Source organism: Rhinopithecus bieti, unplaced genomic scaffold (assembly GCF_001698545.2).
Source record: "Rhinopithecus bieti isolate Rb0 unplaced genomic scaffold, ASM169854v2 scaffold_315, whole genome shotgun sequence".
In the NCBI taxonomy this organism is placed as follows: domain Eukaryota; kingdom Metazoa; phylum Chordata; class Mammalia; order Primates; family Cercopithecidae; genus Rhinopithecus; species Rhinopithecus bieti.
In genome coordinates this window covers 2,635,938-2,654,547 of record NW_016803481.1, presented here as the reverse complement: position 1 = coordinate 2,654,547, position 18,610 = coordinate 2,635,938, and the positions used below count along the sequence as shown (strand labels likewise).

Genomic DNA, 18,610 nt, shown 5'->3' with positions numbered 1-18,610 from the left:
ACAGCCTCCCGAGTAGCTGGGACTACAGGCATGTGCCACAATGCCTGGTTAATTTTTTTGTATTTTTAGTAGAGAAGGGGTTTCACCATATTGGCCAGGCTGGTCTCAAACTCCTGACCTCAAGCAATCTGCCCGCCTCTGCCTCCCAAAGTGCTGGGATTGCAGGTGTGAGCCACTGCACCTGGCCTCACAAATATACTTTTTATTGTCCTAAGTTATTTCACTTACTTCAGTTCTTGATTTTCTAATCTATAATGTGCATCTGCTGCCCCCTTTCTCAAGGTGGGTTGTTTGGTTGTATGGATCGTGACTGTGGACTGGGGCAGGAGGAGCGGGGTATTTATGTGCTTTTGCTTATGGAAATGCCCTCCAGAGTTCTGCTTTTTCCTCTGCTTTAATCACTTGTCACCATCTCTGGTTTGTTGTTATTTTAATTACTTGGATTAGAATTCCCACTGCGTGTAAGTAGAATGACACAGGTTTTGGGTTTTACTTTCTCTCTCCCTATCTTTCTTTCTTTCGTAGGACCCAGACAGAGATCAAGCTTCTTCATGCCCAGGGCTGGTGAACAGTGTTTCTAGTGCCCACCTCGTAGTCAGGATGGTATTTGCTGTGTTAATCCCTGCCTCACAAGGGTCTGGAGCCTGAAGACATCACCCTGCATGAACATTAAACCCCTGGCCCCAGCTCCTGGGCCAACATCCTCTGATACCTGGGTGGCCTCCATAGCTTTAGTGCCCACACACTGCTTTAGATTTTTCTGGATATTTCTGACACCTGAGAATTTCTTATTTACCACTCGGATGTGATTAAGGTGTCTTTGTTATGGTTTATTCAGCATACCATGCATATGAAGGGGAAGGGCCCAGTCAACATTAGGTCTGTCTATTACAGCGACTGAAAATCATACATCTGCATGCTCTCACATTGGCAAAAGCTCACTTTCATTTATTCAGTCAACAAATGTCACTGAGTCAACTAGAAATCTAGGGCTAGGGTGACGCATAAAGAGACACAGTCCTCCCTGACCTCCCAGAACTTAACATCCAGAATGGGAGATGCGCTGGAATCAGACAACCCAAGGAATCTGTGTGCGATGCTGGCAAGCGCCGCAGAGAAGGAAGGGCATGCTGATGGGAGACGGCTGATGCTCAGAGGAGGCCTGGCCCGGGCAGGGATCAGGGAGGGATAGAGACAGGGAGCTGTCACAGAGGCCAGAGGATAGCCCAAGAACATTCAGTGTTTCTGGCGCCCCCCTCCTTCCAGGTCCCTCCCTTCTTCCAGCCCCGTTCCTTCACCATGGAAGCCAGTGTGACCTGTGAGCTAGCTGACATCTGATCCCGTGGCAGAACCCCATGGCGATGCAATCGTAAAGGGGTGGCAGTAGGTGAGAGGGCAGGATTTCCCTGGGTACGATGCCCCAAAACACTGTGAACTACCAAATGACACGTATATTCTGTGAACTTTCAGAAAAGGATGTGAAAGACTTCTGTGCAAACGTTGCACCTGGGATCTTTTCACTTGCAAGATTGGGAGAAAGAGCCAAAACTGCATTTCTCTGGCCCTCTGGGTCTAGATGTGGGGATTTCTTCTCCTTCCAGATGACAGCCAGGAAGGGCCCCAATTATTCTCTAAATAAAATGTGTTGGTCTTTCAAATGGTCAGTGGGGTGATGTAGGGAAGGGTGGGTAGGATTTGTGCTTTTGTTGGTATAAAGTTAAGGGGTACAAGTGAGTGTGATTTTGTTACATGGATACATTGCATAGTGGTAAAGTCTGGGATTGTAGTGCAGCCATCACCCGAATACTGTATATTGTACCCGTTAAGTAATTTCTTATCCCTCACCCCTTCCCACCCTCCTGAGTCTCCAGTGTCTACTATTCTACACTCTATGTCCATAGGTACAAATTATTTAGCTCCAGATTTAGCTTTTATTTCTTTTGTTTCCTTTTGTTTGTTTCTTTGATATAGGGTCTTGCTCTGTTGCCCATGCTGGAATTCAGTGGTACAATCATAGCTCACTACATCCTCAAACTCCTGGGCTCAGGTGATCCTCCCATCTTAGCCTCCCGAGTATCTGGGACCAGAGGCACACACCACCCTGCCTGGCTCATTTTTTATTTTAGTACAGATGGGGTCTCACTTTTGTTGCTCCAGCTGTTCTTGAACTCCTGGCCTCAAGCGATGCTCCCACTTTCGCCTCCCAAAGTGCTGGGATTACAGCCATGAGCCACCACACCTGGCCCAGATTTGGCTCTTTAAAGGAAAGAGTGAGCCCTGGACTGGGCAGGGTGGGAAAATGGCCCAGCTCTCCCTCTGACTTCAGAGAGGGGCCTTGGGTAGGGGCTCACGGGCTCCAGGCACCTTCTTTGTAAAATTAGGTCATACTAAGGGAGCTGGAGGGCCCTTCTGTCTCTGGTATCCAAGGTGGTCTCCCCAGGGGTGGTGGGTGTGGCTGAGGCCCACTGCCTGCTTTTCTGGTGCTCTCAATGAATTACGGTCCTGGGGTCCTCTGTATGTGGATGGACTGGGCTGTGGAGTCTGTCAGCCCTCCTGCTCCCCTCCACAGCCACACACTGCTCTTCACTGATAATCCCAATGATGCAGACGGCGTCCTTCAGGAATTTTCTCATCCTCCTATTCATCATTGCAGTCAGCCCTGCCCCATGTACCAGGCAAGCACACTCTATGTGTTTGGAGGTGACGCGCTGAGCGTGCCCTGTCTGATGTTTACTAACCAACCTGACTGGGTCTGTGGGTGAGAAGGGCAGGCCTCATTTCCCTTGGATCTTCCTTTTATGGACACAAATCGCTGACCTGTCTGGGCAGGCCTGTTCTAATCCAGGTCTGGCCCTGAACCTCCTGTCATTTTGCTGACCCAGTTTGTCATCCTGGAGGCAGGGCTTGAGTTGAAAAGTTAGAGCCTCCAGGCAGCACCAGGAGCCTGCACTTTCCGGGGCCTCCCCTTCTCCCTCCCCTAGGCTGACCTGTCCTCCCCTCTCCACTTCCTGGGCGTGACTCACAGGCAGGCCCTATCGGCATGGCAGGTATGTGTCATTTCCTTATGCTGGTGAGACCCAGACTTTCAGCGTTAGCACCCCCCACACTGTGGCTCTTCTAGCCCAGTGGAGAAGGGCTAAGGGTTTCTAAAGTTGTTGACCTAGGGATTTAGTGTTAGGATGAATTTCTCACGTAGGGGAGGTGTTCTGTTTTGCTGAGAGATGACTGTGGGGAGCAGGGTTCTCTGTTCCTCTGAGAACTACTCATCTTCTTTCCCAACACCTGTGGGCCTTTGGCAAAGCAACACCCCACCCCACCCTCACCCTGACCCCAGCAGTGTTTCGTTTCCCCCCACCAAGTCTTCCTTGGGACCCTCTGGCCTTGCCAAACCCCTTTGTAGCAGCCTCCCCTTCCAGCAGAGACAGGAGGGACCCAGCCTTGGGAGCCTGTCTCTGAGACAGAGACAGGTGCAGGCAAAGAGCTGTTACCATGCAAAATCTAGAACTGTTCCCACGTGNGGCCTCCATAGCTTTAGTGCCCACACACTGCTTTAGATTTTTCTGGATATTTCTGACACCTGAGAATTTCTTATTTACCACTCGGATGTGATTAAGGTGTCTTTGTTATGGTTTATTCAGCATACCATGCATATGAAGGGGGAAGGGCCCAGTCAACATTAGGTCTGTCTATTACAGCGACTGAAAAATCATACATCTGCATGCTCTCACATTGGCAAAAGCTCACTTTCATTTATTCAGTCAACAAATGTCACTGAGTCAACTAGAAATCTAGGGCTAGGGTGACGCATAAAGAGACACAGTCCTCCCTGACCTCCCAGAACTTAACATCCAGAATGGGAGATGCGCTGGAATCAGACAACCCAAGGAATCTGTGTGCGATGCTGGCAAGCGCCGCAGAGAAGGAAGGGCATGCTGATGGGAGACGGCTGATGCTCAGAGGAGGCCTGGCCCGGGCAGGGATCAGGGAGGGATAGAGACAGGGAGCTGTCACAGAGGCCAGAGGATAGCCCAAGAACATTCAGTGTTTCTGGCGCCCCCCTCCTTCCAGGTCCCTCCCTTCTTCCAGCCCCGTTCCTTCACCATGGAAGCCAGTGTGACCTGTGAGCTAGCTGACATCTGATCCCGTGGCAGAACCCCATGGCGATGCAATCGTAAAGGGGTGGCAGTAGGTGAGAGGGCAGGATTTCCCTGGGTACGATGCCCCAAAACACTGTGAACTACCAAATGACACGTATATTCTGTGAACTTTCAGAAAAGGATGTGAAAGACTTCTGTGCAAACGTTGCACCTGGGATCTTTTCACTTGCAAGATTGGGAGAAAGAGCCAAAACTGCATTTCTCTGGCCCTCTGGGTCTAGATGTGGGGATTTCTTCTCCTTCCAGATGACAGCCAGGAAGGGCCCCCAATTATTCTCTAAATAAAATGTGTTGGTCTTTCAAATGGTCAGTGGGGTGATGTAGGGAAGGGTGGGTAGGATTTGTGCTTTTTGTTGGTATAAAGTTAAGGGGTACAAGTGAGTGTGATTTTGTTACATGGATACATTGCATAGTGGTAAAGTCTGGGATTGTAGTGCAGCCATCACCCGAATACTGTATATTGTACCCGTTAAGTAATTTCTTATCCCTCACCCCCTTCCCACCCTCCTGAGTCTCCAGTGTCTACTATTCTACACTCTATGTCCATAGGTACAAATTATTTAGCTCCAGATTTAGCTTTTTATTTCTTTTTGTTTCCTTTTTGTTTGTTTCTTTGATATAGGGTCTTGCTCTGTTGCCCATGCTGGAATTCAGTGGTACAATCATAGCTCACTACATCCTCAAACTCCTGGGCTCAGGTGATCCTCCCATCTTAGCCTCCCGAGTATCTGGGACCAGAGGCACACACCACCCTGCCTGGCTCATTTTTTATTTTAGTACAGATGGGGTCTCACTTTTGTTGCTCCAGCTGTTCTTGAACTCCTGGCCTCAAGCGATGCTCCCACTTTCGCCTCCCAAAGTGCTGGGATTACAGCCATGAGCCACCACACCTGGCCCAGATTTGGCTCTTTAAAGGAAAGAGTGAGCCCTGGACTGGGCAGGGTGGGAAAATGGCCCAGCTCTCCCTCTGACTTCAGAGAGGGGCCTTGGGTAGGGGGCTCACGGGCTCCAGGCACCTTCTTTGTAAAATTAGGTCATACTAAGGGAGCTGGAGGGCCCTTCTGTCTCTGGTATCCAAGGTGGTCTCCCCAGGGGTGGTGGGTGTGGCTGAGGCCCACTGCCTGCTTTTCTGGTGCTCTCAATGAATTACGGTCCTGGGGTCCTCTGTATGTGGATGGACTGGGCTGTGGAGTCTGTCAGCCCTCCTGCTCCCCTCCACAGCCACACACTGCTCTTCACTGATAATCCCAATGATGCAGACGGCGTCCTTCAGGAATTTTTCTCATCCTCCTATTCATCATTGCAGTCAGCCCTGCCCCATGTACCAGGCAAGCACACTCTATGTGTTTGGAGGTGACGCGCTGAGCGTGCCCTGTCTGATGTTTACTAACCAACCTGACTGGGTCTGTGGGTGAGAAGGGCAGGCCTCATTTCCCTTGGATCTTCCTTTTATGGACACAAATCGCTGACCTGTCTGGGCAGGCCTGTTCTAATCCAGGTCTGGCCCTGAACCTCCTGTCATTTTGCTGACCCAGTTTGTCATCCTGGAGGCAGGGCTTGAGTTGAAAAGTTAGAGCCTCCAGGCAGCACCAGGAGCCTGCACTTTCCGGGGCCTCCCCTTCTCCCTCCCCTAGGCTGACCTGTCCTCCCCTCTCCACTTCCTGGGCGTGACTCACAGGCAGGCCCTATCGGCATGGCAGGTATGTGTCATTTCCTTATGCTGGTGAGACCCAGACTTTCAGCGTTAGCACCCCCCACACTGTGGCTCTTCTAGCCCAGTGGAGAAGGGCTAAGGGTTTCTAAAGTTGTTGACCTAGGGATTTAGTGTTAGGATGAATTTCTCACGTAGGGGAGGTGTTCTGTTTTTGCTGAGAGATGACTGTGGGGAGCAGGGTTCTCTGTTCCTCTGAGAACTACTCATCTTCTTTCCCAACACCTGTGGGCCTTTGGCAAAGCAACACCCCACCCCCACCCTCACCCTGACCCCAGCAGTGTTTCGTTTCCCCCCACCAAGTCTTCCTTGGGACCCTCTGGCCTTGCCAAACCCCCTTTGTAGCAGCCTCCCCTTCCAGCAGAGACAGGAGGGACCCAGCCTTGGGAGCCTGTCTCTGAGACAGAGACAGGTGCAGGCAAAGAGCTGTTACCATGCAAAATCTAGAACTGTTCCCACGTGAAATCTAGAACTTCTACCACGCAAAATCTAGAACTGCTCCCATGCAAAATCTAGAACTGCTCCCATACAAAATCTAGAACTGCTCCCACGCGAAATCTAGAACTGCTCCCACGCAGAATCTAGAACCGCTCCCACGCAAAATCTAGCACCGCTCCCACATGAAATCTAGAACCACTGGATGGAAATGAGGTTCAGTAGGTGTGGCAGTGTCACCTCTCTGGAGCATCTTCCCAAGTCTTTATGACAAACAGGGATACCCTCATGGCCAGAGACAGCTGGGAATTTTTGTGGAAGCAGCTCCTTGGATAGCATCACTCCTGTTCTCATCATGGTAGAAAATGTGTAAAAACTCAGGCTATCCCACTGGCCCTGGGCAAATTCCCTCATTGAAGTAGGGACTAGGACAAGGGGCAGTCCATCCCGTCAGGCCAGGGCACTTCTGTGGTCTTCAGCCCAGTTCTGAGGGCCCCTGTTGAACCAGCTTTTGGGAAGCTTTGAGGGAGAGTGGGGAGTCAGAGATGACATCTTGTGAGAAGTGTTGGGAGGAACTGAGGCAGGTCAGACTGGAGAAGGCCTGGGAGAGCAGAGGAGCTGATTTCCACTAGTGAAAGGTCACGAGGTGGAAGTGAGATGGGTTTTGCTCTGTGCATCTCCACGAGCAGGCCCAGGAAGTTACAGAAAAGTAGATTTGGAATGAATATAAAGGAAGGCTTTTTAATAATTAGAGCTCTGAGCAATGGGACAGGTTGCAGAAATGTTGAGGTAGTGAGTTCCTCATCACTAGAAGAATTCAAGTAGGAAGTGGCCAAGAGGGAGTGCCCGCATGGTCTGGGATGCAGAGCATGGGTTCTGACTGCTCTTGCTGCTCTGAGCCTCTGTGATTCTGATTTGGGTCTAACGCTGCCCTTCTTGCACGTCTTCCTTTTTTTCATCATGGACCTCCTCCTCTGAGCCAGGCAGAGACTCGGGCTCACCCATGTCCTGTCTGGGTAGGCTGCATGATGACTATTGACTGGCTGAAGCCCCAGAAATACCTGCCATGTGCTGGGCTGTGACAGTCACTTGGCGTTCCTGGGACATGTTCATGTGAATTCTCACCGGCGGCTTCACCCACCCCCAGTCCTGTGGGCCACGATTACTCTCCCATGCGCTGGAGATGAGGAAGTGAGGAAATACCCAGGGCGCTGCAGGGCTAAGATTAGACCAGGGCCCGGCCTCCTGTCTTGACACATGCGCACAAGCAGCTCCCCCCAGTTAAGAGCCTGTGTGCCAGCTGAGTCCCAGGGCCCAGGGCTCTCCACACATTCTACATACAAACACCTGGCAAGGAGTCCTCACCACAGCGCTGAAACAGCTGCATCAGCGTCCGTGTTTTACAGAGAAAGAAGCCAAGGCTCAGGATAGTTGGAAATAAGTCTGTGCATGACTAGCAAGGGACAGAGCTGTGGCTTGTGCTCGGCTCTGCCCTCTGTGCCACTGACTGCCACCAGAGGCTCTAAAGTGCCTTCCATGCGATGCACCCCAGGCAGCTCAGAGAATGCACCACAGGGGCTTCAGCCAGGGCAGTTCAGTTCCATACTCCTGGGTGAATGATGGAGGCATGAATTCCAGGTCCTATGCTAAATACAACTGGGAAAACAGTGCTTAACACACTATTGCCAGCTTACCGGAAACTTGGAGCCCCAAAGGGTAAACATAGCACATTTACAGTAACCAAGATGTGCTGAAAAGGGAAAAGCAGCCATGAAGAAAAGCTTTCAGGAGGTGAAATTTGAGGTGGGCTTTACCAAGAGGAGCCTTAGATAGGCAGAGATATGGAGATGTGGGGTAGGGAGACATTACGCTCAGTACTGCAGGGACTGAACAGAATTTTACCATGAATTCTTGAGCTACAGTTAAGCAAGCATTATTGACTTTCCCACTTTGACTACCTGCATATGGATGATCCCAGAACCTTCTAGCCCCATCTTCTCATCCTGACTTGATGAGTGGCCTCACCAACGTCCCATTGACAGGAGAAGATTGTAGGCAATATTTGCTGTTCTTCTAACTGGTTATCGATTCCCGTGGATTCCACCTTGGGACATCTTCCTTCATCTACTTCTTTTTCCTCATTATCGCCCCCATCTTGAGTAAGACACTACTTCTTCTTGCCAAAATCAATGCATTGGTCACTCGATTGCTGCCCCAGGGTTTCTTCCTGCAAATCTGTCCTATGTATAGCTGTGGGTAGTCACCTCTGTAAACCTTGACACTTCTGATGACATCTTCAGCAAGCCTCAGGCTTTCCTGCAGTTTTGCCCATATGCATTCTAAGTTTTGCTAACAGCTTTCAACCCACCTCTTCTTGTTTACAAACCTATCCAGCCTAGAAGGTCCAACTCATATCCTGCCTTTCCCATGAGGTGAAATTAACTTCCTTCACCCGTGCTGCTCCCCAGACAAAATTTCATGTCCCCTTCTCTTGCACTGACCACACTGTGCTGTGTGGTATTATTTGGTGGCAATATCTTTCTCTCCAACTTGGCTGTCAGTCCCTGGATCACTAATTTCTCCTTTTGTACTCTCTCTCGTCTGCCCACTGGGTGGGTACTCAAAGGTGTTTGTTGAATTGATTGTAGTCACAATTCCCACAGTTCATCCCTAGACCCATGACACCTTAACTTTGGCCTCTTTCTTTGGAAAAAGAAAGAATTTAGCAAGACAGGGACCTGCCTAAGCCTTGGTTTCTTTACTCTGCAATATGGCAAAGTTCTGTATGTTTCCTTGAGAGACAGTGTGGTATACTGGTTAAGGAAATAGGAAACAGATCTGCCATTTCTTACCTCTGTGCCATTGAGAGAGTTCCTTTAATCTCCTATGCCTCAGTTTCCCCATATGTAACATGGTAGCAGAATGACAATACCAACTTCTTTGTTTTGAGGATTAAATGAGTAAACATTTGTCACCGCTCATTAAAAATACCCCAAAGATATTTATTATTTTAAGGTTATTATGAGTAGTAGCCTGTGTTTTCTCCTAGAAGGCAAAATGCACACACCTTAAAGCTAGGAGGGCCTGAGATGACCCTGGTGATGGGGACTGTTCCAGCCAGACATTGCTGGTAATTTACCTTCCTTTCAAAGGCTGTAAACTTGCTCCTCAGTTATGAAATAATGCAATGAAGGACTTCGGACTTAGCCAGTCCTGACAGAAGCATTTCAAACAAAACCACTAATCATACCTGATGTTTTTATTGTTTTCTGTTGACACCGCCCCAGAAACAGGAGGCCTCTGGCAGCCAGCCCTGGCATACCTGCCTCATCTCTTCTTGACATCACGTTTCAAAGAAGCTTCCTTGTCAAATAGGAGAAGGACCCACCTGCGCTACTTCCTGTGATTGACAGGAAATTCTGAAACCCAAAGAAGCAAATCATGGCTCTTGGGTCTTGGGGTGGCACAAGTCACTAGAAAATCTCACTCCAGTGCTGATCCTAGAATTAGTTCAGCCTCCTAAGGACAGATCCACCCCAGTACCTCCCACCCCTTCCATCTCTCCATCCCCCAGGGGGCGGCTGTCTACTTCTTTTAGGGCTTTGGACTAATGCCCCCAGTTCCCATCTTCTGAGGTTTTGTGCTAATCTTGTTTGTCTCCTATGTGTACAAAGCAATCACCAGGCAACATCCAGCTTCTAGATTTGGATGCCCAGGGTTCTTGTGGTGCTGTGTTGTCCTTTGCCTAATTAATTTTAGGAAGTCTTTCCACCAGCCAGATCATTATCTGCCAAAAATCCTATGGAGTCAGTTCTAGGCAGAAGCTGATCAGGCATCTGGGCATGGCAACAACTTCTAGCCTCTTCCTCTCACCACCTGGCCTCTTGCTCCCAGGAAGGTATTTCCTGAGCCAGGGTTCCTGTGCAGGTCAGTCTTTACAGTATGCAAATTTCTTGTGACCCAGCCCATTTCCCCCGAGGGAGGCAGGAAGTCCCTTTTGAAATTTCTGAGCACACACAATAGAGGCTGGGAGAGGACCAGCTCTGAGGTTCCCACTCAAGCATGTCAAGGGGTGTTTGTGGCTGAGTGGCTGTGTGTGGAGAGCAAAGGGCAATGCTGGGCTGGGGTAGGAGAGGGTGGAGAGGAGGGAGGAGCTGCAGCCTCAGACACAGGATTGGACTGAGAAAAGAGGATGCGGCAGAGGAGGAGGCCGAGTGTGGTGGCTCGGCTGGCACTGGAATGCTCAATGTGAGGAGGTAGAAGGTGCCTGAGACCAGGGTCTCTAGAGTTCTAGAAAAGCCTAGGCCTCTTCCATGTTTGGAGTCTCTCTGGATTAAGAAAGAAGGAGGAGAGAGAGAAATAGCCAAATAGGGCAGCAATATTATGATGTCATTTAAATGTTTACTTTCACCAATTAATAGTTTTAAACACACACGCACACATGCCACACACACACTGACTACGTGAATGGACTCATTGGGAAATAATGTCAAGGGTTCTTTGTCCTGTGAGGCCTGAGCCAAGTGGCCATCCTGGTTTTCGGGGCAGCCCAGCCCTGCCGAAGAGACCCTCCAGTGGTCACAGTGACAACTGGAGGGTATTCCGGGCTGTTGAACAAAAAGTCCAGAAAGTCCATGTGGACTGGGTCCATTTGGTCCTGCTGGGGATATTGAGGGACTGAACAGCCCATGTGCGGGGTGTCTGGGCTTGCTCACCTGTCCATGTTTAGCCAAGTGTCCATTTCAATAGGGAGGAAGGTGACAGGCCCCCAGGACGATGGCCTTTCTTCTCAGTCACCCCAGATTAGTCCCTGGCAAATGCAGTGGGGCCTTGATGGGGAAAGTCCTTTCAGGGTTTGTATCAGTTTGTTTGCATTGTTGTAACAGAATATCCAGGCTGGGTGATTCATAAAGAAAAGAGGCTTGATCAGCTCATGGTTCTGCAGGCTGAACAAGCATGGCACCAACATCAGTTTGGCTTCTGGTGAGGCCTCAGGAAGCTTCCAATCACGGCGGAAGGGAAGAGGAGCTCTGTCTCACATGGCAAGAGAGAAGCAGGGGAGGTGCCAGCCTCCTTTTTAAACAACCAGATCTCACATGAACTCATTAAACTCATTACGTGTGGAAGGCACCATGCCATTCATAAAGGATCCATCGCATGACACAAACACCTCCCACAAGGCCCCACCTCCAACACTGGGAATCACATTTCAACAGAAAATTGGAGGGGATAAACATCTAAACCGTATCAGGGTCTCTTTGATTCCATAAGAGCCAGGGGACAAAGCAGGCCCCACGGAATAGGGGGCTGTGCAGTCAGGCCCAGGCTGGCCTGCTTTGGGAATGGGATGGGCCTCTATGGGCCCAAACTCACGCTGCCCTTGTTAGCAGATGTCAGATGGCCTAGGACCATCCTTTCTCTCTGCCGTGGAGTGAGTGCATGACAGATGGGTGGCTCCTATTAGAACTGATGCTCACATGGGTGAGGGAGGGGAACAGCTATGTCCCTAAATATCCTGCTCTCTTTACTTTCCTTCCCTTCCTTGACTGAACTTCAGGCAGGCTCTTCTGAGCCCTCTTTTTGGCTCCCCAGCCCTGCTCCTTGGCCTGCTAAGCGCCAGAAAGTCCAGCAAGAACCACCCTCTGACCCCGTACCCTGCCACCATTGCTACCTAACCAAATTCCCCTTAGGATTCGTCCCTCCACTGACTCCCTCACCCTGCCCACTGGCTGTGAATCGCCAGCTGTTCCCCTAGTGGTCGGAATTGAGTTCAGTCTCCCTCCCCTATTGCAATAGTCTTGGCCCTATTGCAATAACCTGGAAACAAGGCTTCCTGCCTGATTAACTTCACCTGGTGTGATTTTGCTCCTGATTACATGTGCAAGCACACACAAGCTCTTAACACAGACACTTAGCAAACCCGCTGGTTCCATCCCATTGTCTCATTATTTCTCCTGCTCCCAGCAACATTGCTTGAAAAGGATATTCAGGTCCAGGAAGAAGGAAGCCATCTGTGCCACTAGGCCATGGAGCTTCTGTCCAGGAACACTGACCACTCTTGCTGAGGCCTGGAGTGACGGCAGGGCCACACTCTGCTCTGTCATGTGCCAGCTCTGGGTCCTGGAGATCCTGGAAAGAACTAGGGCTGCCTTGGGCTAGGAAGGAGGAAGCAGGGGCAGGCGGGGCAGAGGTGGAAAGAGATCCAGGAATGTCTCCCGTCTCGGGGCCTTTCTCACTCCAGCCCTTGCGAAGGGCTGTTCTAACCTTGTTCCCTCAGCAGCAGTCTCTGTCATCAGGGGCGTTTCTCGGCATCTCTATTTTGGAGGTGCAGCTGGTTGCTTCTCAGAATAAACAGAGCTGTGATATTGTGTTGAAAGCAGAATGGATAACATATCTTCCTTATGCCCTCCCTCTTCCCCGTGTTTTCCAACCTCCGCTTCCCTCTTCTTAAAGGCCTTGCCCTAAGACCTCGACCTCCACACCCCCTGCCCTACAGCTTACCTTCTACCCTCTTATAATCACAGGATCCCTTCACTGGCACATAGTGGGACCTGAGATGACCAGGCCCTGTGCTGGGCTTGGGGGCTCCAGGGACTTCTATCTGCAAAGAACCCAATGCCAAGTGACACAGGAGTTCATGTATTAAGAACTTAAGGCTGAGTGTGGTGACTCACACCTGTAATTCCAGCACTTTGGGAGGCCGAGGCGGGTGGATCACTTGAGGTCAGGAGTTCGAGAGCAGCCTGGCCAACGTGGCAAACCCCCATCTCTACTAAAAATACAAAAATTAGCCAGGTGTGGTGGTGGGTGCCTGTTGTCCCAGCTACTGGGGAGGCTGAGGCAGGAGAATTGCTTGAATCCAGGAGGCAGAGGCTGTGGTGAGCCGAGATCATGCCACTGTACTTCAGCCTGGGTGACAGAATGAGACTCCATCTCAAAAACAAAAGAACTGAAGTCAAGGCTGAGTGTGGTAGCTTATGCCTGAAATCCCAGCACTTTGAGAGACCAAGGATCACCTGAGGGCAGGAGTTTGAGACTAGCCTGGCCAACATGGTAAAACCCCCTCTCTACTAAAATATAGAAAACTAGCCAAAATGGTGGCATGAGCCTGTAATCCCAACTACTTGGGAGGCTGAGGCAGGAGAAGAGCTTGAGCTTGGGAGGCGGAGGTTGCAGTGAGCTGAGATCATGCCACTGCACTTCAACCTGGGTAACAGAGTGAGACTCCATCTCAAAAAAGAAAGAAAGAACTTAAGTCAGAGATTATCAGAGCTGGTCCAGCATTCTGCTTCAGTGAGGCAACAGAGGTCTCCATTGAGGATGTGTTGGGCTCAGGGTCTCAGAGCTCCTGGGAGTTCAGGTAGTAGCCATAACATTCTGTGCAGTTTTCCTCGTACCTGGCTATATCATTATCAGAACAGAACAACAACTGTGTTGTATTGAAATTAGTGAAAGGGAGCTCCATGCTGCAAGAGACAGAGAAATCAGACCATTGTTTGTCTTGGACAAAGCAGATGTGCACTACCCAGTGGATTTATGGACTGAGATGGCTTTTAGGAAGAACAGGGCAATCAGGGATACTTTCTGGATACCAGAGGGTGGGAAGGTTTAATCATTAAGGAGCAAATGAAGAGACTTGTATATGTGGCCACATTCAAGGCCAAGTTATTAGCTTACTCTTTTGTAAACCAGTAAGTCTGACAGTGTGCTAAGGCCCATGCATATCACTCACCTCCTCTGTGGTCTATCCAGAGCCCTTCCATTACGGCCTTCATCCTTTCCCTCTCTTGTCCCTTACTTGTGGTTAGTATGATTTCCCTTTTGTGAAATGTGCTTAACTCCACTCACCACCCATCCTCTATCTGCCGATCTGCTGTGTAGCTTCACCCACGTGAGGCTCAAGAGCAATGCAGAATGCAAGGACACGGAGTTCCTGGAAACTAGATATGTTGCCTCACGACCTTCCTCTACCCAGGCCCAAGTGTGGTCAGCCTCATCTTGCTCTGTGGTCTCACTTCTCAGCCTGTGCATCGATCTTTTCCCCGTGTTACCTGAAAGCAACTCTATGAAAAGAGGATGATCTGAGACTTCAGTGGGTTTCCTCTCTTGATTTTCTCCTATTTTTAAAGAGAAAACTGTAGTGAGACTCTCGAGTTAGTCTTTTTGGTTTGTTTGTTTGTTTGTTTGTTTGTTTGTTTATTTATTTATTTTTGAGGCAGAGTTGCCCAGGCTGGAGGGCAGTGGTGCAGTCTCGGCTTACTGCAGCCTCTGCTTCCCGGGTTCAAATGATCCTTCCACCTCAGCCTCCCAAGCAGATGGGGCTACAGGTGCTTGCCACCACACCCAGCTATTTTTTATATTTTTAGTAGAGACCGGGTTTTGCTATGTTGGCCACGCTGGTCTCAAAGTCCTGGCCTCAAGTGATCCACCTGCCTCAGCCTCCCAAATGCTGGGATTACAAGCACCACACCTGGCCCCAAGTTAGTCTTTATAAGCCCTGGTGGACTGTCCAGGAGTAAAACTGTCAGCCTGGGGGTAGCTCGGGCTTGCTGAGCATTGAGGGAGCTACACAGAGGGCATTCTTGCTGGCTGAGAGAGTTGTAGTTGTGAACGCCAAGGTCAGGGGCTGGAGGCGGACCTGGTTCTTCCATGCACACTGGGAGTGGGCATAGGGTGAAGAATGTGAGTTTTGAACTCAAGGGACTTGGAGGTATGTCTCAGCTCTACTATTTCTTAGCTCTGTTACCTTGGGCTGGTTATTTATTGTCCTTGAGATTCCATTTTCTCATCTGTAATATGGGAATATAAACAGAATCTCTTTTTATTTTATATATATATATTTTGAGACAGAGTCTTACTCTGACATCCAGGCTGGAGTGCAGTGACGCAGTCTTGGCTCACTGCAACCTCCGCCTCCCGAGTTCAAGCAATTCTCCTGCCTCAGCATCCCGAGTAGCTGGAATTACAGGCATGCACCACCATGCCTGGCTAATTTTTGTATTTTTAGTAGAGATGGGATTTCACCATGTTGGCCATGCTGGTCTCGAACTCCTGACCTCAGGTAATCTGCCCACCTTGGCCCTTCAAAGTGCTGAGATTACGGGCATGAGCCACTGTGCCCGGCCAACAGAATCTTTTTTAAAGAAGAGTTCATTTCTTGATTTCAGGAATAATCTACTGAGCACCTCGTCTGTGCCAGGCACCGATCCAGGCAGAGGCACGTGTCCTGGGAAGGACCGATATGGTTCTTGAGCTAGAGATACTCATATGTTCTGCAAGGGGAATAGGGTATTATGTGGATTGCATAAGAAAGCACATATGCATTGCTTGACCCCATGACTGATACATACAAAGCACTCGATAAATAGTAGTTGCTATTGTTATTATATTCTACACTAGAAATATGATATAAACGTGGTCAGTGAGCCAGAAGAGGAGCTTTCATTTGATAAAATTTTCAGTTTCTTCCTCAAAGGTGTAACTGTCTTTTGATTAAAGTGAGTGTATTAGTCCAAGTTCCCCTGAGAAACAAGATGTAGAGATGTCTATAAAGAGATTTATTATAAGGAATTGGCACACGGGAGTATGGAGACTGGCTAGTCCCAAGATCTACAGTCGGCAGGCTCAAGACCCGGGAAGAGTTAATGTTTCAGTTTGATTCTGAAGGCAAGAAAAAGCTGGTGTCCCAGTTGGAGGGCCCTCAGGCAGGAGGAATTCCCTCTTACTCGGTAGGTGGGTCAGCCTTTTGTTCTATTTAGGCCTTCAACTGATTGGATGAGGCCCATTCACATTAGGGAGGTCGATCCACTTTACTCAGTCTACCAACTCAAAAGCTAATCTCATGCAAAAACACCCTCACAGCTCACCCAGAATAATGTTCGACCAAATATCTGGGTACTCCATAGCCCAGTCAAGTTGACACAGAAAATTAACCACCACAGGGAGCAATGGCCAGAGGACATCATAGGTGAGACAGCCTAGAGAAGAGCTGAGGACACCTGGGCTGTGCTGGCAACCACCTTGTTCTGGAGGGGAGGATAACCCTAGCTGAGGTTGGGACAGAGGATGCAAACTAGTGGTCCTGGAACTTGATCCAATCCAAAGATGTGTTTTTGTTAGCTTATACTGTTTTGTAAATCTGCATTAGCATTTAAAGATTAGAGAGTTCATATACAAAGTTTAAATTTCCAGCTTCTCTTGAAAGACTAGAAGTGGCCCCATATAGATCAAGCATCCATTCTCACAAGGCAAGCATCAGCTGAACCAAAGCCACAGTTGCCCCCTTAGCCCAGATACCCACTGTCCTATTGGCTTAGGCTCCACCAGCCATGCCTGATGGGCTTCACTCATGCACGTTACCACTGCTGCTGCTTTAGGAGAAAAGACACCCAGGCCCAAACATCCGGGCCCTGCCCCTGCCACAGTGGGGAGCCCATGGCAGCAGCATGCTGTGTTCTGTCTGTGGGAGCACAGCAGGGAGGCAGCATGAGCCTGTGTTCAAAGCACACATCAGACATCTTACTCCCTAGTCCCTGCACAGACTTCTCCAACAAGCTGCTGTCTAAAGTGTTCTCTGTGACCAGAGTCTTCGCATAGTTCTTTGCCTGGGGAGGGGACTTGGGCAGTGGTGGGAAAACTCTGTCCCCTCCAACTAGAAAGTAGCTAAACAACTGGAGAGAATTGGCCTCAGGCAAGCAGCTGGGAGAGGACCCGTTGCTCCTCCCTGCCTCTATATTGTGTAAGTTTATCCCAACTTTTCAAACTTAGAGCTGGGTGTGGTGGCACACACCTATAGCTCTAGCTACTTGGGAGGCTGAGGCAGGAGAATCACTTGAGGCCAGAAGTTGGAGGTTACAGTGAGCTATGATCACACTACTGCACTCTAGCCTGGGTGACACAGTGAGACTCTGTCTCTAAAATAATTTTTTTTTAAAAATTGGAGATTTCACATTAAAACTCTCATGAAAAACCAGCAGTGGTCATATGGAGGTCAGGCATCTTTTCAGGGCAGGGTGTCTTCTTCTGGTTTAAAGCAGGAGATGCCCTGAGAGAAGAGCCTTGGGATCGGATCTTCGAGAGCCACAGAATAGTGAAAAATATGCCTCTTGAACAAGAGGTGTTTAGGTGGGAGAAGAAAAGCCTCTAGGGAACCCAGAGCTGCTGCTTATAAAAAGCTGAGGAGACATCGCAAGGAGGAGGTATTGAACCAACCCTGCATGACCCCAGAGGGCAGAAGTCCAAGCAGGGACCAACAGCAGTAAGAAAGCAGGCTTGCGGTGAGTATAATCCAGGCTTTTCCACCAAGGAGAGCTCCTTGGAAGTGGGAACGCCCATACATAGGGGGTAAATCGCCAGGCTGAGGAGCAGCAGGGGCTGCACATTGGGGCTTCTAAGCCTTTTTCATGTGCAGTGCACATAGACAATAGAAGTGTTTGCAGGGCACACAAAAAGTAGACTGGCAGGGATTGGAAACACTAAAGGGGACTGCATTTAAGCCTAAAGGTTCCAACCATGGACGTAACAGGTCCAACCATGGCTGGCCTGTTTTGAGGATACTTGGGATTTGTTTTAATCCGGTATGGTAAGACATGCAGCTGCAGAGATGACTGTCATGAAGGAAGAAGTTCACATTCACAGACCCCTCACAACAGGAGTCCTAGCACACCACACAGGGCCCCGTGGGGCAGTACAGGTGGGTCAGGAGGCAGAGAGAATGAGAAAAAATGTAAGCAGGAGCATTTATTGTGATTTCCATGGGAAGGAACATGAAACAGCATAGCAGGTTTAGGATTGGCTCATCTGAATAATTTCAGCAGGCTCTGGGCTCTCGCATAGACACTGTCCCCAGTTACCTGGTACCTACCCTGGGGTGATTAGGACAGATGGATAGTGGCCTCCAGTGTGAGTGTGACAAGAGGCGATTGCGAGTGTGGGCTCTGGATGGGTTGGTTTATATATATGAAAGGCAGCTGTCAGAAACTGGCTGGCCCTGGGAGAATCAGTCCCTCCAGGGTCAGTGCGGCCCCATGTCAAAGCATCAAATGTAGAAACCAGAAAACATGGTTATTACAAAGCCTGGCCCACATGCCCTTGAGGCTGAGGGGATGAGTTTGCCCAGGTGTGCCAGATGTGAAGCACTGCACTACGTGATGTCTACGATTCCTTTCAGCCCTGAGATGCTGTAAATCTAATAGCATAGTGAGCTGGAAATGACTTGAGAGTCCAGTCTTATCTCCTCTTTGAACAGAGGGGACCTGAGTCCAAAGAGCTGAACCAACTTGATTAGTCTTATGATGGATTATAAAGT

At 49.5% G+C, this 18,610-nt stretch overlaps 1 protein-coding gene across 3 annotated transcripts in view; it reads left to right on the top strand.

Moving 5' to 3' along the window:
* The window catches only part of PTK2B (protein tyrosine kinase 2 beta), a 139,603-nt gene that overhangs the window by 34,049 nt on the left and 86,944 nt on the right, over positions 1–18,610 (top strand). The gene's annotated exons all lie outside the window — the stretch shown is intronic.